This window comes from Macaca thibetana, chromosome 5 (genome assembly GCF_024542745.1).
Source record: "Macaca thibetana thibetana isolate TM-01 chromosome 5, ASM2454274v1, whole genome shotgun sequence".
Lineage (NCBI taxonomy): Eukaryota > Metazoa > Chordata > Mammalia > Primates > Cercopithecidae > Macaca > Macaca thibetana.
The window spans coordinates 96,245,605-96,271,470 of NC_065582.1; the positions used below are offsets into that span (position 1 = coordinate 96,245,605).

Sequence of the window (25,866 nt, forward strand, 5' to 3'; positions counted from 1 at the left end):
ATGTTTGACAGATGCGAGACACTTTGCTGGATATTCCAACATCACTGAAATACATCTGAAGAACCACACTTCGGAATTCAGAAAGTAGTCAATTAAAATAAGATATGCACAAGTTTCACATATTTTGGTAACTATTTGAATTTATGAACAGGACTGTACCAGTTCCAAAGCAAGATATCAACTTGCGCTTATGTTTTCATTTATAAGAAAAGGTCAGATGAATAAAACATACACAAAGCAAAATAGAAAATAACGAAACTAATTCTCAAACCACCCTTCAAAAATTTACAAAAGTAATACTCCACTTATAATCTGAATATATGTGATCCTAACAGAAATGAAAATTACAGGGTTGAGGATACAGACTAGAGAGGCAGCCTGCCAGGGTCCAGTCTCAGTTCTACTAATTGTTTAGCCCTGTGACGTTGAACACAGAGGGAAGGACAAAACTTTAGTCTTCCAGATGGTTCTGGTGAATGTGGCTCTAGGTGGTTTTCTCCCATCTTCCTTTTGGAGCTTGGTAAGGCGCAGGCTCAGGAGACTTCTGTTAGCTCCCTGGAAGAGCTGCAGTGTTGGTTTGCCTTCTTTCCTAACATACCTCTTGTCACGTCCCTTTTCCAACAAGGCAATTTTCACAAGCACAAGGATTCCAACCAGGTGCTCCCTGCTCCTTTCCCAATCCGGTAATAAATGTAAAATGGCCTTTCTTCTTCATTCTAGCTTTGTCCAGCTTTAGCATTTTATGCTTTTTGAGTTTTCTACAAATGTTTTAAGATGACACATTTGTATGTTTCTGTTTTGTATGCTTGTATTCTTTCCTCCCCTTCACGATCTCCTCCCCACGCAAATCCTCAATCTGTCAAAAGGGTAGTCCACATCTGCTGCTCCAAGGACCTTACTTCTCCCTTATTTCTCAGCCCCTAAATTCTGGTTATTATCACAACTCTCTGCTAAAAAATATTTTCACACAGGTTAGCAATGTCCTTATACCTTGTAATATCATATATTTTCTTATCTTCTCATATATTTTAATCTATTCTATATAACTGCTTTACTTAACAGAGTATTTTAATGTAGTAAGCATTTAATAACTATAATTTAAGTTCCATTAAATTGAATTGAAAAATACGTTAAGCACCATTTTCTCTCTTCTTGTGAGTCTGTTAGAGTCCAACAGGGCCCGGCTATAAATCCTGAGTTTTAGATGTAATTCCACTCAATTTGTGACTTCAGTCCCTAAATGTCTGTGACTCTCAGTATTTTCTAACTTAAGATGGGAATATAATCATTTCCTGCTCATCTCACAGTATGTGATAAAGATTAAATGAGTGAATGGTAAAACGTGTGACAAACTGAAAGCAATACCAAGTTACTACATGAGAAAACATTTGTGTTCAAACATTATTTTTAGTATGTAAATCATTTCCCAACAAAGTGGAAAACTGGAAAAACAGATGCAGAAGTGCACAAATGAAATGTATACATAGAGTGCACAAGAATATTTATGTCTGCAGGACTTTTAATTTAGAAATCACTACAGTTCTAATATTCAGCGTAACAGTTAAGAAATTGTATAAATTTTATTTTCAGGTTGATTTATAAAATCAAGAATGACAGAGATATAAATCAGGAAAGATCACTGGATGAAATTCTCTACACTCACATTTGAGATGACTTGAATGTTGTTTCCATTTTGAAGTCTATTAAAAATTATATAAGTATAAAGGGGAAAAGATTTAAATTTAGAAAAAGAAGGGACTGCATTACTATAGATTTTTAAATATGATATATTTTATATATTTCTATACCACATTCTGCATTTTTTTTTTTTTTTTTTTTTTTTTTTTATTGAGACAGAGTTTCGCTCTATTGCCCAGACTGGAGTACAATGGCATGATCTCAGCTCACTGCCACCTCTGCCCCCGGGACTCAAGAAATTATCTTGCCCCAGCCTCCCGAGTAGCTGGGATTACAGGAATGCACCACCATGCTCGGCTAATTTTTGTATTTTTAGTAGAGATGAGGTTTCACCATGTTGGCCAGGCTGGTCTGGAACTCCTGACCTCAAGTGATCCACCCACCTCTGCCTCCCAAAGTGCTGAGATTACAGGTGTGAGCCACTGTGTCCGGCCACATTCTGCATTTCTATATGCTTGGCTACACATTCTAGTTCTAAATACAAAAATTCCATCTTCCAATTTCTCTCAATACTTTACCCCAAATACATTGTAAACATTACAATATCAAAGCATTCCCAATACTGGCTTAAAACTGTAATAACATATTAAAAAATCTAAGGTACTGTATTTTGACTAAGATTTTTAAAAAGCATGGAAAAAGCTATATTATTAAGTATACTTAGGTGGATCTTAAAGTGGAAAATGATTCTGATAAGTTAATAAATGATACAGAGGATATAAATATCTATTTTTAAACATAAGAGCATTTAATTTCCCATAATCCTTACTTAAAAGAACATTATGGCTATTTTGTGAAATGAACTATATAAAAGGTAAATTAAAATACATTTTATAATGCCCGATTTTCTGACAACAGAGTTAGACATATATTAAAATGACAAGGTGCTACAATGTAGTATTTGTAGTAGAAATATTCCAAAGCCCAACAAAATAGAACTTAAACAGAAGTCATTCCCTATGCTCAAATCCTTGAACTCATTTGTCTAATTTGTTTCTTACATATTGTTACTCTTTTAACTTCATTATTTGGGAGAAAAAGGGATCTTAATTTCAATAGCTTAATTTTGCTTCAAAAATGTTGGTAGGGGGTTCCAATATATTAAAACTGGAATAGTAACCAGTATTTACAAGTTAAAAGAAATTTTGGGTGGCTTTCTGTCTCTATTTTCATTACAATGAAATGAAACAACAGTTCTTTCCCATCTCACAAAGGATTTTAAACTTTTAAAACAGAGAATCAGTATTTCCATAAAATTCTATGTAATAAATGTGTTTGTTGAGGAACAAATACCATTTGCCTCAAAATATAATATAACGATTATAAAATCCCAATAAGTACATGAGGGTGGTAAACTCAGGAACCTTGGAAAGTGACACTTTTATAGCAATAATGACTCTTGGCATTGGTATGTGTGATGATGGGAACCAAAAAGATCTTAGAATAAAAAGTTTCCCAGGATGACTGCAGTTTTCCAAACGTGGTCTTATTCTGCAAAACACATCTATGTGGATTATTAAAGTCGAGGTTTTGGGCCCCAGCCCAGAGATTTTGAGATATTACATTTACTTTAAAATGTCTGTATCCTCTTTGAAATATATTGATAGAGGGAAAAGAGAGTATCAGTGATTACTGGATACAGAACAGTGAGCACAACCACCTAGCTCTGCTCGTATAAATCTGACCAATGCCATTGCTCCTTTCTGATTCAGGTTCCAGTAACTGTTCCATCCCATGACTTCTGCTCTTCAAGTTTAGGGACAGTCAAGTCTCTGACTGTGCTGGCCCTAAGGTTCCCCTTGCTCACTAATGTGTAAACAGTCCCTTCATTCAATTCTCATTGATTATCTGCTTGTGTTACTGGTTTCCTCTGGAGTCTCTGCATAATAAAATAGCAAAAGTCTGCAAAGTTATATATGAAAAACATATGAAAAGGTTCAGAAAAGTACTATAATTTTTTGATACAATATAAAATAAAAAATAAAAAATATCCTTTAAGACTTTAAGTAAAACATTATTTCTTCTCAGTACTAATTAATCAGACCTTAGAAGAATAAGGAGGGGATATGGTTGATAGTTCACTTTGCTGACACCAATTATCTCCACCCTGATGGGAAGAAATAATGAAGACTAGTTCCTTCAGGCAGACGAGGATAAGGCCAGGTGACAATTTAGAATCCAATGATTTGGAAATTATTTGAAATTTTTTTGTAATGTATTTTGCTCTCTTGTCATCATTCTAAACTAACTCTCATTCCAACTATTTTTACTTCCAGACAAGGATAAAACACAATAAAAATAAAACTAAGCTATGTATTATTAGATCCATGATTTGGAAGAATATGACTAAATCAACTAAGTTTTTTTTGTTGTTTTTGTTTTTGTTTTTGTTTTTAATTGAATAAACAAGAATATGTTAAAATGAAGGTACTAAGAAATATAGATTCATTTTTATTGAATTTCTTATGGGGTATATAGCTTAATATAGCAAAGTGCATCAGTTTTCAGGATATAGGTCACTGAATTTTTATATACAGGCATAATTTGATTGTACTTTGCTTTACTGCATGCCACGGGTATTGTTTTTTTACAAACTAAATGTTGTGGCAACCCTGCATCAAGCAAATCTATTGGCACCATTTTTCCAACAGTGTGTGCTCACTTCATGACTGTGTCACATTTTGGTAACTCTTGAGATATTTCCAAATATTTACTGCTTTATATCTGTTATGGTGATCTGTGTTCAGTGATCTTGATGTCACTATTGTAATTGTTTTAGGGCACCTTGAACAACATTCATATAAGACAGCAAGCTTAGAAAATAAATGTTGTGTGTGTCCTGACAGCTCCACCAACCAGCTGCTCCCATGTCTCTCTCCCTCTCCTCAGGCTTCCCTATTACTTAGGACACAACAATATGGAAACTAGGCCAATTAATAACCCGACAATGGTCTCTAAGTGTTCAATTGAAGAGTCATGTACTTTATCCTTTTCTTTTTTTTCTTTTTTTTTTTTTTTTTTTTTTTTTTTACTTTCAGTCAAAAGCTAGAAATGATTAAGCTTAGGAAGGAAGGCATGTTGAATTCAGAGAGAAGCCAAAACTAGGCCTCAGGTGTCTATTAAGCATGTTGTGAATGCAAAGGAAAAGTTAAAAAAAAAATTTAAAGGGCGACTCCAGTAAACATATGAATAATAAGAGAGTGAAAGGGCCTTACTACTGATGTGGAGAAAGTTTCAGTGATCTGGAACATCACTGAAGATCAAATCAGTCACAGCAGTCTCTTAAGCCAAAGCCTAATCTAGAGCAAGGCCCTAACTCTCTTCAATTATCTGAAGGCCGAGTAAGGTAAGGAAGCTACAGAAGAAAAGTTGGAAGCTAACAGAGGTTGGTTCATGAAGTTTAGCTAAAGAAGCCATCTCTGTAAAATGAAGGTGCAAGGTGAAACAGCACATGCTCTCATAGAAGCTGCAGCAAGTTATCTGTATAGAATAGCCACCCCCAATAATTTTGGCACCAGGGACTGGTTTCCTGGAAGACAATGTTTCCAAAGATTGGGGGTGGTGTGGTTTTGAAATGAAACTGTTGTACCTCTGATCATCATGAATTAGTCGGATTCTCATAAGGAGTGCTTAACCTAGATCCCTTGCATGCGCAGTTCACACAATAGGATTCAAGCTTTTATGAGAATCTCATGACGCTGCTGATGTGACAGGAGGCTGGACTCAGATGGTAATGCTTGCTTGCCAATCACCTTCTGCTGTGTGGCCCCGTTCCTAACTGGCCCCATGGTTGGGGAACCCTCATTTAGAAGAGCTTGCTAAGATCATAGATGAAGGTGGCTACATTAAATAATAGATTCTAAATGTAGATAAAACAGGCTTATATTGGAAGAAGATGCCATCTAGGACTTCCATAGCTAGAGAAAAGTCAGTGCCTGGCTTCAAAGGACAGGCTGACTTCCTTTTTAGGGAGAAACATAACTTTTAGTTGGTGTCAAAGCTCATTTACCATTTCGAAAATCCTAGCTCTAAAGAATTATGCTAGATCTATTTTGCCTATAAATGGAACAACAAAGCCTGGATGACAGCACACCTATTTTCAGCAATGGTTTATTAAATATTTTAAACCTACTGTTGAGATGTATTGCTCATACAACAAAATATTAGTGCTCATTGATACTGGTCTTGGTCACCCTAGAACTCTTACGGAGATGTACAAGGAGATTTGTCAATCTCCTTGTTTGCGTACTTTCTAACACAACACCCGTTCTGCAGCCCATGAATCAAAGAGTAATTTCAACTTTCAAGTCTTATTATTTAATAAATACACTTTGTAAGGCTATAACTAACATAAATGGTGATTTCTTTGATAGACCTTGGCAAAATACACTGAAAACCTTCTATAAATATTTCACCATTCTAGATACCATTAAGAACATTCATGGTTCATGGAAAGACGTCAAAATATCAACATTAAAAGAAGTATGGAGGAAGTTTATTCCAATTCACATGGATAACTTTGGGAGGTTTAAGACTTCAGTGGTGGAAGTAATTACAGATGTGATGGAAATAGCAAGAGTACTAAAATTAGAAGTGAACCTAAAGATGTGACTGAGTAGGTAAGGTTGGTGCAAAATTGTGATTTTTGCCATTACATTCAATGCCAAAAAAAGGAAAGAAAGTGGTTTCTTGATGTGGAATCTAGTTTTGGTAAAGATGTTGGGAATATTGTTTAAATGACAACAAAGAATTTACAATATTCCATAAATGTAGTTGATAAAGCAGCTGCAGAGTTTAAGAGAATGGATTGTAATTTTGAAAGGTTTACTGTGGGTAAAGTTCTATCAAACAGCATTACATGCTACAGAGAAATCTTTTGTTAAACAAGAGTCGACCAGGTACAGTGGCTTATGCCTGTAATCCCAGTACTCTGGGAGGTCGAGGAGGGCAGATCACCTGAGGTCAGGAGTTTGAGACCAGCCTGGCCAACATGGTGAAACCCTGTTACTACTAAAAAAAATCAAAATTAGCTGGGCGTGGTGGCAGGCGCCTGTAATCCCAGCTACTTAGGAGGCTGAGGCAGGAGAATTGCTTGAACCCAGGAAGTGGAGGTTGTGGTGCGCTGATATCGCACCATTGCACTCCAGGCTGGGCAACAAGAGCGAAACTCCATCAAGGAAGGTGAGGGGAGGGGAGGGGAGGGGAGGGGAGGGGAGGGGAGGGAAGGGAAGGGAGGGGGAAGGGAAGGGAAGGGAAGGGAAGGGAAGGGAAGGGAAGGGAAGGGAAGGGAAGGGAAGGGAAGGGAAGGGTCAACCAATGTGGCAAACATCATGGCTATCTCATTTTTAAAAATGGCCACAGCCTCCCCAACCTTCAGCAACCACCACTCTGATCAGTCAGCAGCCATCAACATCGAGGCACGACCCTCCATCAGCAAAAAGATTCTGACTTACTGAAAGTTCACATGATCATTAGTCTTGTTTTTATTTTTTAGCAATATGTTTTTCTTTTCTTTTTCTTTTTTTTTTTTTTTTTTTTTGAGAGGGAGTCTTGCTCTGTCGCCCAGGCTGGAGTGCAGTGGCACAATCTCAGCTCACAACAAGCTCCACCTCCTAGGTTCAAGTGATTCTTCGGCCTCAGCCTCCCGAGTAGCCGGGACTACAGGCACGTGCCACAACGCCCGGCTAATTTTTCGTATTTTTAGTAGACACGGGCTTTCACCATGTTGGCCAGGATGGTCTCATCTCCTGACCTCATGATCTGCCCTCCTTGGCCTTCCCAAGCGCTGGGATTACAGGCGTGAGCCACCATGCGCGGCCGCAATAAGGTATTTTTAAATAATATCTCTACATTTTATTTAGACATAATGCTATTGCACCTTAATAGACTACAGTATCATATAAACATAAGTGTTATTTTCACTTGGAAGCTTTAAAAAAGTGTGTGATTGCTTTATTGCAATAGTTACTTTATTGTGGTGGTATGGAATCAAGTCCGCAATATTTCCAATCTATATATCTATATATCTACTTATATAGATGTATACAGGTATGTCTGTGTATATATATTATATATTTCTGGTAAGAATTACAGTCAACACTATACTCATTGAGTTGCTGTGCTTCAAAAAGAACAGGTTTGCACAAGAAATGACTAAAAGAGCAATCGCAAGTACACAGGCCCATTCCCTGAAAAAAAAAAAAAAAAAAAAAATCTGTATCTTGTGAAAAATCAATGAATGGTTGGTTCAATTTTGCTTAAATCTCAAAAGGCATGGTAACCCCAAAAAGATGGAAGATTTGCAAATGATGCCATAGTTAATTTATGATTTATTTGAAGTTTGTGAGATATCAGCCTTACATAAAATAGATAAAAATGGAACAAAATCTAACTTACAATAATGACAAGACAGAGAAGGAAATTTCAAAAAACATTCAAATAATTTAAAACTTAGCTTAACAGGTTCAAACTTTATAAAATGGCTAAAACACATCTTTTTTGAACAACTCTAGATATTAAACTTCTGATCTATTTTTTAATTTAAAGTAGTCTACTCATTTCTGCATATAAAATCCTTTGAAAGAGGACTATTCATATCGCAATTAGTATCCCTTAGAAATAACATTATTAATTTTTTATAAAGTACTGATTCTTATAAAATAATTTTAAATAATAAAAATAATACTGTCAAATTATTTTGACTTGTATCCAAACTGAGTAGGAGCACAAATATTAACAGGTACATTTATCTTAATTTGATTAATGGTTTAGTGAATGATCAGATGTTTTTACAGCTCTGGGAAAAGTCATTGATTTGAGTCAGTAACAGTTTTATTAAATTCTCAGAATCCAAGAATTCGACTTAACAAGAACAACAAAACCAAGATTTGTTGTCAAGGCAACACAACCCAGGAGATTGCCTTTGATACACGATAGACCTGACCGTTGATAACATTGGAGATATATAAAAATGTCTACTAAGCAAGGATATTTAATTGTAACATCCAAAAAACTAGATAATTCCCACGTGACAAAACTGAAATATCATTTAAAATTTTATTATTATTTATTTTTTGTCATGACCAATTAAGATATATTCCTGAATGTTGATGCAATCTTTAAATAATACTCATGTTGATGTGTTTTCTCTACAGGGCCAATTTAATTTTAAGTAGTTTGAGGCTTTAAATGCTTGAATTTAAGCACGAATGAAATTCCCTCCAGCTAACTAAATGGGTTAGAATGTTAATCTTAGTGTTAAAACTCAATCTTTAAGCAATGAATGAAGGGACTTCATCAAGATGAAAGGAAAACTTTATAGAGAGAGTCATTTAGCTTCTTTTTTTTTCTCCAGAATGTAAATTGATTTTTTATACCTATTTAGTTCTAATTATTATAAGATACCATTGATGCAGCAAGAAGCACTAAAAGTAACATTAAACTGAGAGTAAAGAAAACGTGATTCAAATTTTCTTAAAATTTTGTGGCATATCCTACAAAATAATACTCAGTTTACTGAAGGGGCTGTACTGTTTTGAAAAAAAGATTAGTATTTTCAAAAATGTGTTGAATAGAGACTACAGTTCCAAGAACTGCCTAAATCAGGATGATAGGAACAGGTAGAGAATATAAAGATGAGAGATTCTAAGCTAAGGGAATTCTACATCCTCACTGCCATCATTCTTTAGGGTTGGCAACATCTTAGATATTAAAATCATATGATCATATCTTTGTATATATGCACATCATATGAGTATACTGTCATTTAATAAAATCAGTGAACTCTATGAAAATATGTGCAGATAGTTCAAAATTCATTACTATGAAAATAGTATAGCCGTTTAAATTTCTAGGCATGTTAACAGCTCACATGAGATTAAGTTTTCTAAAACTTTTGTCTATTTTTTTTAACTATTAAACATCTGTAATATGCCACTTCCCTTTTCCCTGATGAGTTCTCACTCATCTTTTAGGATTCCAGCACAAATGTCACTTCATCCTTCCCTGATTCTTCCAGGAAGTAAAACCCATTTCTCTACTATATTTTTTATTCTAGCACCTTTCACTTGTATTTGCCCACCTCCCTCACTTGGGCACAGGCAATTCCTAAGAGCATCAAGACTATCTCATGCATCTTTCCAACTAATTTCTCACTCCCTCTCCTCTCTAGCTACTATATAGTTCAGAACAATGTTTGCACATAGTAGACACATGACAAAAGTAAGGAGAACCTTTCTATAATGATAAAATACTTAAATTTGAAAAATTAAATTTTAACAATTATTCATTAATCTATTTAATAGCTGCTTCAAGTAAGCTTTAGTAAAATAAATTTACCACTTAACAAAGGAAATAAATAAGGCTTAAATGGTTTATTATCAATATTTCAGTAACTAGATATATAAATGGGTTTAACTGCATTCACTTTGAGAGTATTAGTAGTGATTATAAAGCCAAAGACATTCATGTCAGACACTATCATTCTAAAACTATTGCAGGACTCAATATAAATTAGTACAGAAGATACATCCAAGAATTTTCTTCTGACATGTATTAAAAATATAAAATTCTTGATTTGGGATATTTCATATATCTAAAAATCATCTGACAACTACAAATATTATGTTATCCTTATTTTCCTGGCTTCATTATATATGTCCCTACTTTAGAGTAGATAAAAATGCTTTAGAAATACCTTCAGGGAATGTGTGGCAATATACATGTCTTGTTCACAAACACTAGTAGTTACATCCTGGCTCACAATTTTAACTCTGTTCATGAAAAAGTTTTCTCTAACTACAAATAATTGGAATTACTATCTGCCTGTTTGTAATACAATTTGATCACTGTAATTCACAAATACAGACCCATTAAATTTAAAATAATCCTAACACAATGTTCTTATTAGGAAAGACAGAGCAAGAAATTAGGGGCAGAGAAGAAAGAGAATGTCACATTCTTATTTACAGAAATTTATACTTACTGCAAATAACTGTAGGTATACTGAAGTAAGAAAATTATATTGTGCAACCTTATTTCCATTATAGTAAAATTATATTTAACTAATAGTAAAAAATATCCAAGAAATCAAGTGTGAGTTTTACCTCTATTCTTCCCACTGGCCCCCCTGTATAACCAAGGATAACCACTCTGCACTTCAAACATAACTCAACTCTGAAATTAGATATTAAAATGTTCATTCCCACACAAAATATTATATTTTTATATATGTAGTATAAATGATATATCTGATTGTTTTTCATATTTTTAAAATTTACATAATGGTATGCTACTTTATTTACTTGCTAGTACATCAAATTTCCTAAACCTTTTATATTTATTTTAAAATAATTTATTTATCCACTGATTGCATTACACTCTACAAATCTATTTATTTGAGGGAATATTTTTTGGCTAAGTTAATCACAGCCTAATTTTGTTTTAGATCGTTTTTTAAAGAGAGATATGTTAAAAAATCTTCCAATGATGCAAATTTCTTGATTTCTCCTTGTAATCATATCAGCATTTGTTCTTTTTTTTTTTTGAGACGTTTTAACTATTGCTTCTATATGTATACATGTATGCATATTATTTTATAATTATGAAAGATTATTTTTATTATGCAACTGAATTTATTTTTGCTTTAAATGACATTTGTCTTATAATAAAATAGCTAAATTTGTTTTCATGCATTTGCATTTTTCCATTCCTTTATTTTTAATCTTTTTTTGTTTTGCTTCGAGGTATTTTTTAAATTTTAATATAAAATAATTTAAATATATAAAAACTAAAGATAACTGTATAATTAAATTCATATTCATCATCATTATTCAAGGATTATAAAAATTTAAGTATATTTTCTTCATCATCCTCATTTTCCTTCTTTTTTTATTGCTTTTGTATTCCAGGCAAATTAAATCCTAATGGTAATATACTTGTGGAATTAGGCTGCTCATGTTTGCCAAAGACACCACTTCTTTTGATAATAATGGCTTGATAAATATCTTGATATCTGGTTTCAGATTGTGCACTTCTGTCTAGGCAAAGATGATGCTGATACTCTCAAATTTGTTGATTAAAAGATTTATTGATAAAGGCATACAAAATCTGTACCATTAAGTACTTTTTTTTTCCGGGGGTGGGGGAGGGAGTCTTGCTCTGTTGCGGAGTCTGGAGTAGTGCAGTGGGGCGATCTCAGCTCACTGCAAGCTCCGCCTCCTGCGTTCACGCCATTCTCCTGCCTCAGCCTCCTGAGTAGCTGGGACTACAGGCGCCCGCCACCGCGCCCGGCTAATTTTTGGTATTTGTAGTACAGGTGGAGTTTCATCGTGTTAGCCTATCCAGATGGTCTGGATCTCCTGACCTCGTGATTCGCCCGCCTCTGCCACGCAAAGTGCGGGGATTATAGGCGTGAGCGACCGCACCCGGCCTATTAACTAGAATATTTTTGTAGTAAGGAAAATGCTGGAGAATGTAACAGAACCAATTTATTATTTTTCATATCTGTTTTGATGCTTATGGCTGCAAGCGTAAGATGCCACAATTAATAGTGGCTTAAACAATGAGATCATTTATTAACTTACTAGTAATTTACCAGATATAGACAATTTTAAGTTTACTAAATTTTAGTGATATAAGGATGTCATTCAGAACCCAGGTGCCTTCCAAGTTTTCATTCTACCATATGCAACATATCGGCTTTTATGTTTATGTTTCTTCCCCAAGGTGAGTTTTTTTTTTTTTTTCTTTTTCCTGCAGTTTTAATATCACATCCACATACAATCAATCCAAAAGCAGAAAAGGTTGATTGCCCCTGGATATCTCTTGTCAGAAAGAAATCATTCACCAAAAACAAAAAGCAATCTTCCCAGTTTTCTTCCTTGGCTGGGTTTGAATGGTATACTCATGTGTAATCACAACGATATGAAATAGAAGTATGCTTGTAGGCTTAGACTAGTGGTTCTCAAAGCTTACTGTAGATCAAAATCACATCAAGGGCTTTTTAAAAACACAGATCTCTGGGCTTACCAAATCCCCAGATGATGGTGCTGTTACTGGTCTAGGGACCACACACTGAGAGCTGCTGGTTTAGACCAATCAACACTTGCACTTTGGGACTCATAAGAGGTCAGGGCATTTGGGAGGTTAAGAAACCTAAATATTTGGATCTCATTAATAAGAAAGGTGCACTGAACCTGGCTGAGCAAAATTTTGCTCAGCCATAGTTCCATCTCAAATTCCAATGAACAGTTGAAGTGATGATCCTTTAAAATGTTTCTATCTATATTCATTCTCTATTCCTTTTGCCCTCTTGTAAGTATATTAAAAAAAAAAAAAAAAAAAAAAAAAAAAAAAAAGACTCTTGCTATCTTTCCATTACCCCCAATGGCCTCAAAGATTTTCTTTATTAATTATTTACTATCCTTTGAATATGTATGTTCTTTTTTAACTTCTATGAAATACATCTCCAAGTTTCCTCTCTTTAAATAACATTTCTTTAATCAACTGAGGTATGTCCTGAAGCTACCTTCTTTTCTTTCTTCTTAACTGGGAAATGTTTTGAAAACAGAATTCATATGGCTTCCATCTATTTACCATATACACTTCATCTTCCACATTCTGCATATACATTTTTAAATCAACAAACCAATGACTCTATTGTTTACCTCTTTTTCTGTTAGTTAATTTTTTTAAAAAATTACAATTGGTTCCATTGGTCTACATCTCTGTTTTGGTACCAGTACCATGCTGTTTTGGTTACTGTAGCCTTGTAGTGTAGTTTGAAGTCAGGTAGCATGATGCTTCCTTTGTTCTTTTGGCTTAGGATTGTCTTGGCAATGAGGACTCTTTTTTGGTTCCATATGAACTTTAAAGTAGTTTTTTTCCAATTCTGTGAAGAAAGTCATTGGTTGCTTGATGGGGATGGCATTGAATCTATAAATTACCTTGAGCAATATGGCTATTTTCACAATATTGATTCTTCCTATCCATGAGCATGGAATGTTCTCCCATTTGTTTCTGTCCTCTTTTATTTCATTGAGCAGTGGTTTGTAGTTCTCCTTGAAGAGGTCCTTCACATCCCTTGTAAGTTGGATTCCTAGGTATTTTATTCTGTTTGAAGCAATTGTGAATGGGAGTTCACTCACGATTTGCTCTCAGTTTGTCTGTTATTGGTGTATAAGAATACTTGTGATTTTTGCACCCTGATTTTGTATCCTGAGACTTTGCTGAAGTTGCTTATCAGCTTAAGGAGATTTTGGACTGAGACAATGGGGTTTTCTAAATATACAATCATGTCACCTGTAAAAAGGGACAATTTGACTTCCTCTTTTCCTAATTGAATACCTTTATTTTTTTCTCCTGCCTGATTGCCCTGGCCAGAACTTCCAACACTATGTTGAATAGGAGTGGTGAGAGAGGGCATCCTTGTCTTGTGCCAGTTTTCAAAGGGAATGCTTCCAGTTTTCACCAGAACAGAGCCCTCAGATATAATGTCACACATCTCCAACCATCTGAACTTTGACAAACCTGAGAAAAACAACAAATGGGGAAAGGATTCCCTATGTAATAAATGGTGCTGGGAAAACAGGCTAGCCATATGTAGAAAGCTGAAACTGGATCCCTTCCTTACACCTTATACGAAAAATAATTCAAGATGGGTTAGAGACTTAAATGTTAGACCTAAAACCATAAAAACCTTAGAAGAAAACCTAGGTAATACCATTCAGCACATAGGCATGGGCAAGGACTTCATGACTAAAACACTAAAAGCAATGGCAACAAAAGCCAAAATTGACAAATGGGATCTCATTAAACTAAAGAGCTCTGTACAGCAAAAGAAACTACCATCAGAGTGAGCAGGCAACGTACAGAATGGGAGAAAATTTTTGCAATCCACTCATATGACAAAGGGCTAATATCCAGAATCTAAAAAAAACTCAAACAAATTTACAAGAAAAAAGCAAACAACCCCATCAAAAAGTGGGCAAAGGATATGAACAGACACTTCTCAAAAGAAAACATTGATGCCGCCAACAGACACATGAAAAAATGCTCATCATCACTGGCCATCAGAGAAATGCAAATCAAAACCACAATGAGATACCATCTCACACCAGTTAGAATGGCGATCATTAAAAAGTCAGGAAACAACAGGTGCTGGAGAGGATGTGGAGAAATAGGAACACCTTTACACTGTTGGTGGGATTGTAAACTAGGTCAGCTATTGTGGAAGACAGTGTGGTGATTCCTCAAGGATCTAGAACTGGAAATACCATTTGACCCAGCCATCCCATTACTGGGTATATACCCAAAGGATTATAAAACATGCTGCTATAAAGACACATGCACACATATGTGTATTGTGACACTATTCACAATAGCAAAGACTTGGAACCAACCCAAATGTCCATCAATGACAGACTGGATTAAGAAAATGTGGCACATATACACCATGGAATACTATGCAGTCATAAAAAAGGATGAGTTTGTGTCCTTTGCAGGGACATGGATGCAGCTGGAAACCATCATTCACAGCAAATTATCTCAAGAACAGAAAAGCAAACACTGCATGTTCTCACTCATAGCTGGGAACTGAACAATGAGAAGTCTTGGTCACAGGAAGGGTAACATCCCACACCAGGGTCTGTTGTGGGGTGGCGGGAGAGGGAGGGATAGCATTAGGAGATACATCTAATGTAAATGACCAGTTAATGGGTGCAGCACACCAACACAGCACATGTATACATATGTAACAAACCTGCACGCTGTGCACTTGTACCCTAGAACTTCAAGTATAATAATAAATAATTTACAATTGGTAAAATCACTCTTTCTTGTGTACATTCTATGGGTTTTGAACGATGCATAGGTTCATTGTCTACAGCCACAATCTTGATAAAGAGCAATTTCATCAATTCAAAAAATTACCTTATGCTTTCCCTTTGTCTTCAATAATTACCCTCACCCCCAGTCGCTGGCAATCACTGATATGTTGTGATCACTATAAATCTAAAAATTTCTCTTCAGAATTTTGGAGCTTTGTCTGTGACTAGTTCCGTCCTCTCTAATACCCTGTACATTAAATTTCAGCCGCCACAGGGACTCCAAACTCCAATCACTATTCTCTTTGCCTACTGAGAACCACAGGTCTCTGTTTGGGCTCCTTTGGCTGGAGTGCAGTGGCGCGATCTCGGCTCACTGCAAGCTCCACCTCCCGGGTTGACGCCATTCTCCTGCCTCAGATTCACATTTGTATTCCTCCCGAGCATGCTGGGACTAGAATTTGTCTTGTGTTTGTTCTTTCATATCGGGGTCCGCCACCACACCTGGCTAATTTTGTTTTTGTATTTTTAGTAAAGACGGGGTTTCACCATGTTAGCTAGGATGGACTCGATCTCCTCACATCGTGATCTGCCTGCCTCAGCCTCCCAAAGTGCTGGGATTACAGGCGTGAGCCACCACGAACAAATGGTGACCTGCTCTGCTATTAACAGCAACAAAGAATAGACTTCTAGGAAACAGCAGGGTGTGTCTGATATATATTTACTGAAACTAAAGACAAACAAAAATCCAATAAAAGCAGTACATTGATTTTAATTTTCAAGGCTTGACCAAAGACTTATGAAAAGACGGATTTTTTTTGACCAAAACTTATGAAAAGACGGAAAGTGGTGGTTTGGAAGTGTCCCCAGGTAGAAAGCCAAGCTGAAGTGGAGGTCACCTAATATGTTTCCCTTATTGAAAGAGAAAATACAGCCCTACACTATATGTTATTTAATGCCTGAGAAGAATTTTATTTTATTGATTGTCCATTTTCCTAATTATTCATGGAAGAAAGGTGAGTTTGATACTCAATATTTTGTCATAAATATAACTAGTACTTTTTAAAATAGTTTTTTTTTTGTTTGAATCAGGGTTTAAATCAGTTCATAGGTTATGATGCATTGTTGTGTCGAGCCTCTTTTAACCTAGAAAGGGAATCAACTGGATTTTCCGTAATGAAGGAACATGATCTGATTTATGTAGCATAATTCTGTGGATAATGTACATTTTCTTGTTCCATGAGAGAGAAAGAGGGGAAACTGAGATACCTCCAACATTTTGGCATGATCAGTCGGAATGATGGAGTTGTCACTCACTGAGATGGAATGTAATGCAGCAAGAACAGCTTTTTTGTGGTGTTTTATAAAGGAGATCAAGAGTTCAATTTTGAATTGGCAAGGAGAAATTTGTAGTTCTTTGTATGTTCTTGCAGTTCATTGCTCGTTCATATGGAGAGTGATTATTTTTGAATTTTGAATCATTGGCCAATTTAAGTCAGAAGCCATAGGCATGGCAGACAACAGCTACTGGAAGCTGTGAGCCAAATAACTATTCCAAATGCCAAAGTGCTGAGAGTCAGTGGAATTCTTGATTAACCTGAGTCAGGAATCTTTGTTGAATACCCCAGGCATTCAGAGCCTAGAAATGCCACACTTAGAAGCTGAGTTATGTAGTAATAGTGCTCTAACAAAGTAAAAATCAAGCCTCAAAAGATCCAAGTTGTTGGACGAATAAGTTAACTACTTGTCAGAACAAAACCCAACCATCTTAAAAGCGGGAAATAAGTCTGGTTGGTCACCAACATGGCCCCAACAATGTGCAACATAAAATATAAAGAAAGTCATTGGAGTATCTTTGAGTCCAGGAATCTTTGTTGAATTACCCAGGCATCAGAGCCTAGAAATGCCAATATGGAGTTTGGAGTCCCTGTGGCGGCTGAAATTTAATGTACAGGGTATTAGAGAGGACGGAACTAGTCACAGACAAAGCTCCAAAATTCTGAAGAGAAATTTTTAGATAGTGATTATTTTTGAATTTTGAATCATTGGCCAATTTAAGTCAGAAGCCATAGGCATGGCAGACAACAGCTACTGGAAGCTGTGAGCCAAATAAAATTCCAAATGCCAAAGTGCTGAGACATATGAAGAAGCAAAAATATGACCATAAGAAAGAGAAAATAGTCAACAAAAACAGATATAGAGAGGACCAGAGGTTTTGAAATTAAATAGGAAAAAAAAAAATCAGTAAAACAGCTATTACATGTATATTTGAGAATTTGCAATAAAAAATAAACACAGGCCGGGAGTAGTGGCTCATGCCTTTAATCCTAGCACTTTGGGACTTTGGGAGGCCGAGGCGGGTGGATCACGAGGTCAAGAGTTCAAGAACAGCCTGGCCAACATGGTGAAAGCCAACTCTACTAAAAATACAAAAAATTAGCTGGGCATGGTGGTGGGTGCCTGTAATCTCAGCTACTCAGGAGACTGAGACAGAGAATTGCTTGAACCCGGGAGGCAGAGGTGGCAATGAGCTGAGATCGTGCCACTGCACTCCAGCCTGGGCGACAGAGCAAGACTCCATCTAAAATAAAAAAAATATGGATAATAAATAAACATAATAGGTAAAGAGATAGAAAATTTCATCAGATAAAATAAAAACCATATAATTTGGAAATTGTAAAAATGAATTATCTGAAATTAAGAAAGTTATAGGGTGGACTTAACAGCTATTGAATACTAGAGAATAAAGAATGACTGAACCTGAAGACAGACCAATCTATTGAACTGAAGCATAGAAAGGAAATAAATAAATAAATAAACAGAAACTTTGAGATCCGTGGAACAATAAAGCAGTCATACATACTCGTAATGAAGTCCTAGAGAAAGGAGAGAGAAAATAAAGTTCAAAAATATTTGAAGAGTTAATGCTAAAATTTTATTTTATTTTATTTTACTTAATTTGATGGAAAACATCAACTGAAGACCTAAGAAACTCAACTCATTTTAAATGGGATAAATCCAATGAAAAAGCACTCAACTCAACACAATAAGATTGCTAAAAATCACATATAAAGTAGCAAGTAATAAACAATGTATTATATACAGAAGAAAAATAAAAGGAATGTCAACTCCTTCTTTTTAAATTTATTTTTTATTTTATTTTTTATTTTTATTATACTTGAAGTTCCAGGGTACATCTGCACAACGTGCAGGTTTGTTACAAATGTATACAGGTGCCACGTTGGTGTGTGCTGCACCGTTAACTCATCATTTGCATTAGGTATACCTCCTAATGCTATCCCTCCCCCCTCCGACCCTACAACAGGCCCCCGTGTATGATGTTCCCCACCCTGTATCCAAGTGTTCTCACTGTTCAATTCCTAAACTATCACAAGTACAGATAAGTCATCTGCCTTCTTATTAGAAACAATGCCAGCCATAATTCAATAGATCGAAATTTTAAGATGCTGAAAGAACACAGAAATAAAGTAAATCTGTCTTAGAATTTCATATGCAGGGAAAACATCTTTTAAAAAAAATCAATGAAAATAAAAGCAGTTTCACCCCAAAAAAACCCCAGAATATTTCATTAGCGGACACGCAGTGCAAGAAATATTTTAAAAACTTCTTTAGCGTAGAGGGAAATAACAAAAGAAACAGATCTTCATAAAGGATCAAGGTTGATATGTTAAATATTTTATTAAATTTTAAAAGTGCTGTTTCCTCATTTGTTTAAACAACAACTCAATGTTTAAAACACACGATGTATTTAAAAAATAGCATATGTAGAAATGAAGTGGTTGTCCACAATAGCACAACAGCACATAAGGGCATAAATGGGAATACACTGCTACAGTAGTCTTACAGTATAGGTGACGTGTTATATTTATCCAAAAGACTGAATATAGTAAGTGAAAGATACATTTTGTGAACGCTAGAGTAACCATCAAAAATATACGTAAAATAAAGATACACACATCTTTCTATCTATCTAGATGTCATTAAAAATCAAATAGTAAAATAAAATAAAATAAAAATAAAAGACTTGATTAATTTAGATAAGCCAATCCCACAAAGACACGTATTGCACGTTCTCACTTATTTGTGGGAGCTAAAATGCAAATCTTATGAAGATAGAGAGTAAACTGGTGGTTCCAGAAACTCAGAAGAGTAAGGGAATTGGGGGATAAAGTGTGGTTGATGAATGGGCTTAAATACACACAGAAAAACTGAGAACTGGTGTTTGATAGATTGGTAGGATGACTATAGTTAATATTATTCCCTTGTACATTTCAAATAGTTAAAAGAGAGCAATTAAATGTTCCTACCACAAAGAAACAATAAATATTTAAGGTGATAGATATCCTAATTACCCTGACTGGATTATATCAACCTATCATATTATAAACATGTGCCCCCTAAATATTTACATATATTATGTATCAGTAAATAAATGAAGAAAAAATGTAATGAAGAAACGGTGGGAAAATGGAAAATGAATGGCAATATGTTAGACTAAATACATCCATACCAATAAGTATATTCAATGGAAATAGACTAAGCAAACACCGTAATTACGTCAGAAACTGTCGGACTAAGTAAAAGGCAAGATCCCATTATTTGCTATATATCAGAAATGCACTTTAAAAGTACAAATAAGTTGAAAGTAAAAGACTGTAAAAAGTTAAGCTGTAAAAATATTAATCATAAAATATTACTAGACCATTACATACATTTTAACATTGGGTATTCATGATATTAAGGAATGATTGTAAATTTAGATGTAGTAATGGTATTAGAGCTGAAAATTAAAGTTCATGTCTGTCAGAGGTACATGTTAAATATTTGTTAAAAGCAAGAAGTCTGGAGTTTACTTCAAAATAATCTTGAGCAGAAGAAAGGAACATGTGAGAACTGAATAAGGATATAGGAGAAACAAGACCAGAAATGCAAAGATAATTTTTGAAGGTGGGTGATGGACACCTGGAAATGCACTATACAATTCTCTCTCATTTGTATATGTTTGAAGTTTCCTATGATAAAAGCAAAATAAAAAATTGAACTCAATCTTTTATGACATATAATATTAAAAATGTTTAAATAATTAATAAAAATCTCACTGTGTCTCAAACTGTTGGTTAAGCTATTTTTAATAGTTAATGTAATTCTAAGCCTCAATTTAACAACCAGTTTCAAGCAATCAGTATCTAAGGGTATCCTGAAATCATATGATTTGGCAACATTTGATACATTCAAGGAAAGGTTCTGGAAAGATATTACAGCTTTAGCAAAAGTTATTTTTCAAATATCTGAGAAATGACATGACTCATGGGAGGAGATCTACATTAAAAAGATCAAAGGTAAAGGGAAAAAGAATATATTATCTTCCTATCTGGACACTTTTTCTCTCTCATAACCCTCCTTGCTTCTCACTATCCAGTACATTGTACATTTGCCTCTCATCTTCCTTGCTCCAATCCCTAGACTACTTTTATGCAACACTTCCAACAACTAACTCCTCTGGTTCCACAGCTGACAAAAATTTATTCCTTACTTCTTATACTTCACTCCTGAATCCACTGTTAAAGGCCACAGGAGGAAAAACTGTCTGTTTGGAACTTGGTAGGATTTGGAGATGAAAAACCGTTTCAACTGCCAGTTCAATAACATGATTAAAAAACTGAAAGCTGAAAATGGAAACCTGAATGTAGTTTCCCATATAATATGATGTTTGATACAGTATGACTCTAACACGGCTTGAATCTAGAGTGGGTATTAGCTAGAGATATGGTTTGGCTCTGTGTCCCCACCAAAATCTCATGTTGAATTGTGATCCCAAGTGTTGGCGGTGGGGCTCGGTGGGAGGTGTTTGGATCATGGGATTTCCCCCTTGTTGTTCTCATGATAGTGAGTGAGTTATCACAAGACCTGGTTGTTTAAGTGGATAGCACTTCCCCCTTAGCTCTTTCTCTCCTGTCTGCCATGGTAAGACATGTTGGCTTCCCTTTCACCTTCGGCCATGATTGTAAACTTCCTGAGGCCTCCAAGTCATGCTTCCTGTACAGTCTGTGGAACTAGGTGTCAATTAAACCTCTTTTCTTCTTAAATTATGCAGCCTCAGGTAATTCTTTATAGCAATGTGAGAACAGACTAATACAGTTAGTATGCATTATTTCCATTTGATATTTACGTTTTGGGTTCCAAACATCAGTGTCACAAACGAACATTTTATAACATCCTATTTTGTTCAATACTGCTGGCGGAGTTTCAAAGTATAGTAATTGACAGGACAATTGTGAAGTTGAACAGTCTCAGGTACAAACTTCAAATTGACCTTGGAACAACTACTTACCCTCCCAAAGCCCCAGTTTTCTTATTTGTAAGGTGGAAATGATGATACTAACTACTTCAAAGAATGCTTGTATTATGCAAGTCAAACAGTTAAGATATGCAAAGCATTTAGAACATTTCCTACCACCTTGTAATTCTACATGTGTTGCATATTAAATTAGTATTTTTAACATTTACTGAAATTTTACCCTACATTTATTGTTAGCAATAATAAAATAGCCGAGATTAATTGAAATCTTACTCTATATTTACTAATAATTTACGTAAAACCTTATAAAGTAAGTAGTATCATGAAGCCAATGTTTACCTAATGTTCATAAGCATAAAAGTGAACTCAAAATAGTAAACACCTTACCAAGTATTCATCCACAAATAGGAATAATGAGATGAAAAACCGTGAAAGAAGATGGTGGAATCTTAACATTAAATTTGTTAAAACAAAGTTCCAAAAGCCACTGCAAGCTCCCAAAAATGATAATAAATCTGTGGCCCTCATTTGCTGCTGCAATAATCAGTTTGCTAAATGCTACATAATGACAACATAATAGTATGTGGAATGGTTAATAAATGTAAAATGAATTGTGCTTCAAATAACATTCTAATTGAAAATTCCATTAACAAAGAATATTGCAATAGTGGTAGATTATAGATTAATCAAAGGCTATTACAACTCTCTTCTGTGGTGCTGATGATTTATTGTTCTTTCAGTATACAGCCTAGTAAAGTCCTTTATGTTATTCACATTATTTTACAGTAGCCAGAATGAAGAAAACACTTTTGCAAGTTTAGGTGCAACCAGTCTCATCAACTGTGAAGGTATTTCATCACTTTCATCACCTTTGCAAATCAAGGCAGGCATAATGAGGAATAGCTCAATTACTTACAGTACAGAATATATCTGGAAGTTCTCCTTAGTTGATTAGAATGCAAGAAATCGTGATAGTCAATTGAAGCTCAGATATTTAATAATTGTTATTGGAAGGTGGCTTGGCTTAGGATAAGATTTTGAATACAAAATTGAAAGGGATAATAGATTAAATAAAATTTCCAAATGCTATATGATTTCTCTATTATAAGTAAAATGATATTCCTTATTGTCTGGTAACTAGTTGATAGCTGTCTTTATTCAAGAAAATCTAAAGGAAAGGTCACTATTAGTTTCAACAGTTGGCCCCACATGAAATAGGTGTATAATGGCTTTTGATTTGCAACTCTGGCGGCTGTTCACAAGCTTCATTTGGTTTATGGTGCTATATATTCACCCCTGAAACCAATTGTTACATGTTGGTTTGCTCTGTCAGCTGCTATTTCCCAGCACTTCAGAGATATGTCATGCTGTTGAAGCTTTTTATCAGCAAGTTCCTTTAAAAAGGTATCTTCTGCCTGCAGTTACTCTGTTTCAGCTCTCCATAGGATTGCTGCTCAGATACTCTACCATGCTGACAGAATTTTAGAATACACAAAGCTTTCCAGTTGATATATTGGTTATATTCTAGGGTTGTTAGTAGTTACATACCTACCCTGTCTGGTAGTGATTATTATAAGGCATGTAGTAGCAACAGAGAAGTCCTATCAATGTCTTTAAGTTTCTATGTTTAATTAAATGTACCACTCTCCTAGCCTAATAATGTAAAAATGAATAGAACTTTAACTCTTATTTTTTTGCCCTTTAATTTCATTCTTGGATATATTCAGAACATTTTTTCAATGAGTTTTTCAAAGACAGAAAATGTTTAGGAGAGGTAAATTTTAATATTTTAAAACTGTATCAATATATGCAATAAATGATACCACAACAGTGAAGAAACAATCTCATGAAAGGAATTTTTAATCTCTTAATTATGCCCAAATACTATCAAGATATACTACCATGCAAAAATCTTTTCCCAAGTAACAAGGTCCAATATATTCCATTTTTGGTCACCGGCATGTCTATCTCTTTACACTTAATGTTGTCAATCTAGTAAATATGTTAATGATAAATACTGACTACTTGGCAAGAGGACTATAATATTTATGCATAAGCAAGCAGAGTGGAAGAAGCAAAAATGTGAGCTATTTAACTTTCTGGAGTAGTAAAAATGATTTTATGAAGAGAACAGCATATCCCAATGACAGAGTAGTAAGTCATGCTAAAGGTGTACTACATCTGTCTCTACTACATTTAATCAGATATATGTCATTCTGCTGAGTTGCATAAACTGTTTTGTGACAGAAACAGGAATCTAGATTGCTGAACTGAAATCTACCTAGTTGGCTCACACAAGTTTGTCAGCAGGGTTACACTAAAATTTAAGGTAAGGGTATGGGTTTTAAATGAAGCATTAATAGATGCTTCAATATATGATTACTTCTCAGCTTAGAGTCTATATTATGAACTAAACTCAGTATGGATATGAGAGGTACATAAAGAGAATAAAAGAAATCCAACCACAGTGTATGACTCAAATAACCTCACAGGTCTTTTACATTTCTAACTTCTATAAATCGTTATTATTTGTTAAAACTATTGATTATAAGAAAAGATTGAGGAAGATAACTTTACAAAGTATGGACATTAGTTGCACCTTAAGCCAAAAAAGCTGGAAATAACCCTACATCAATCTTATTTTAAAGAGACAGAAATACACTCAATTATTTTTAATTAAATTGCTCCATTAGCTTGATTTTCCTTGACACTGTGGAATCTGACCTAGTGTATTCTACAGAGGAGTACCAAGAGCCTCCATGATAACAAACTGCTTCACTTAAGCTTTATCACTGATGACATTTAATGATCTGGAAAGGATAAGGACAGCATTTCTGCTTTTTCAGTTTGATGATACCTGTAGTACCATATGCTGAAAGCTCTCAATTTCTGGTGATATGGAGAGTATGTTTAGAAAAGGTCATAATCTTTGAAGAGGACTACATTAATTCTTGAAGTGTAGGAACTAGAACTAAATATCTTTTAACTATATCTTGTTCTCTGTTTTAGAAATGCAAACAACTAATTTAACTTGAATGTCAGTTGATCAAATGCCAATCCAAACAAGAGAATGAGATTTACTTTAATAAGGAATTAAAATTTGTATTCCAACACTGTATAAAATTTTTCACTCTAGGCAGTATTTTTTTCTGGACTTACCTTAAATGAATTCTCATACATTGGGGTGACTGTCCAGTTAACAAAACTTTATGAATATACTCTAGGCAAAAATAAGTAAGAAGTATGCATTGATTAGCACATATGGAGGACCTTTCTAGAGTCTATATTGCTATGGATGTTTATTTGTTCTTGGATTGTAAATGAACAGAAAATAGTAAATGTAGTCATCTTTAAAACCAATGTGTACCTTCTAACAAGTGATACATATATTTCAGAGAAGGGATTAAACAGTCTAAATTTTATATTATGGGACTCATGAAAGTATAATTATAAAAAAAATCTGTTGACCCACTTCTACTTTTACCCAGTGTTATATCCTTTGTAATTATTAGGAAGTCCTTGAAATTCAAATAATAGTAAAAACTCAAAATCAGAGAATTCTGGGAAGACAGTGGAGTAGGAAGTACCAATAATAAGTCTTCTCACTCAGATAATAATTACACAAGCAAAAATCTTTCCCATGTAACTTCTTTAGACCTCTATAAAGGCTTGTATCTTCTAGGGGAAGGCTTTAGTGATAAACTGCAGTAGATTTTGGTCAATATCACTTATTATCTCGACAGCAGCCACCCTTCACACTAACAAACTGTATGGCAGGTAGTTGTGCACATGTTACTACAGCAGTTTTCATACAACTCATGGGAGGTGGGGTGGGCAGTAAGGACACTGTTCTCTAACACTGGGGCTGTGTGTCCTGATCATTAATTGCTGTATTTGATCAAGGAGGGACAAACACAAAGGCAGGCACCTACTGTTGCTGCATCTCCCCCTTATTGTTCCAAGTAGCATTTTCTTTGGCTGAAGTGACTTCCAGGATATATAAAGCTCAAGTGATTTTTTTTATCT

At 34.9% G+C, this 25,866-nt stretch overlaps 1 protein-coding gene and 1 long non-coding RNA gene across 5 annotated transcripts in view; one reads left to right on the forward strand and one right to left on the reverse strand.

Moving 5' to 3' along the window:
* The window catches only part of GRID2 (glutamate ionotropic receptor delta type subunit 2), a 1,531,999-nt gene that overhangs the window by 1,135,209 nt on the left and 370,924 nt on the right, over window positions 1-25,866 (reverse strand). The gene's annotated exons all lie outside the window — the stretch shown is intronic.
* LOC126954726 (uncharacterized) overlaps window positions 1-25,866 on the forward strand; it is a 560,097-nt gene that overhangs the window by 228,486 nt on the left and 305,745 nt on the right. The window contains exon 2 of the long non-coding RNA XR_007725700.1: window positions 14,854-14,915. This is a non-coding gene — a long non-coding RNA (uncharacterized LOC126954726). The remainder of the gene's footprint in view (window positions 1-14,853; window positions 14,916-25,866) is intronic.